General features: G+C 37.2%; 1 protein-coding gene across 1 annotated transcript in view; it reads right to left on the reverse strand.

Moving 5' to 3' along the window:
• The window catches only part of gab2 (GRB2-associated binding protein 2), a 79566-nt gene that overhangs the window by 77735 nt on the left and 1105 nt on the right, over window positions 1-726 (reverse strand). The gene's annotated exons all lie outside the window — the stretch shown is intronic.

Consider the following 726-nt stretch of genomic DNA (forward strand, 5'->3'; position numbering starts at 1 on the left):
TTATTTTAAATAGTAAAAATATTTCACAACATTACTGCTTTTGCTGTACTTTGGATCAAATAAATGCAGGCTTGCACTTAAGAAATATTGTGTAAAATAAGTACTTGTTTGATTTCAGCTATTTTGTGTCTCACTGTTATCATTAAAAGTGCACTCAGTAAGTTTTTGTTTATGTTCAGCTAGCTGGATCTAATTTGCCCTAAAGTGTTTTGGACTATACTGACACCTACTGGTCTGGATGCATGAAGTTTCGACTGTATAGCAGTCTCTCTGTTTAGCTTGCACTGGCTGCCAATAGCTATGTGCACTGTGCTAGACTAACTGATTTAGACTGGTCTCAGCGCTTGTATATTGTTGCTCTCTCGTTGGTCTGATTGCTTCTACTTTGTAAGTCGCTTTGGATAAAAGCGTCTGCTAAATGACTAAATGTACTGTGCTAGACTAACTGAGACTTGTCACTGCACTTGTATATTGTTGCTCTCTCGTTGGTCTGATTGCTTCTACTTTGTAAGTCGCTTTGGATAAAAGCGTCTGCTAAATGACAATGTATTAAGCACCGCAGTTTCATACCATACTTCTGTTTTATTCCTTTTTGTTTTATACTAAACACATAATTGTATGCTTATGCTACAAAATAAGAGTACTGAATAAACATTCAGTGAATGACAGGTCATGTGATTTCAACATGGCGTCACCCAAGAGCAGCCGACCCACTCCATATAGAAG

The sequence above is a fragment of the Sinocyclocheilus anshuiensis genome, unplaced genomic scaffold (assembly GCF_001515605.1).
Source record: "Sinocyclocheilus anshuiensis isolate Anshui unplaced genomic scaffold, SAMN03320099.WGS_v1.1 scaffold513, whole genome shotgun sequence".
Lineage (NCBI taxonomy): Eukaryota > Metazoa > Chordata > Actinopteri > Cypriniformes > Cyprinidae > Sinocyclocheilus > Sinocyclocheilus anshuiensis.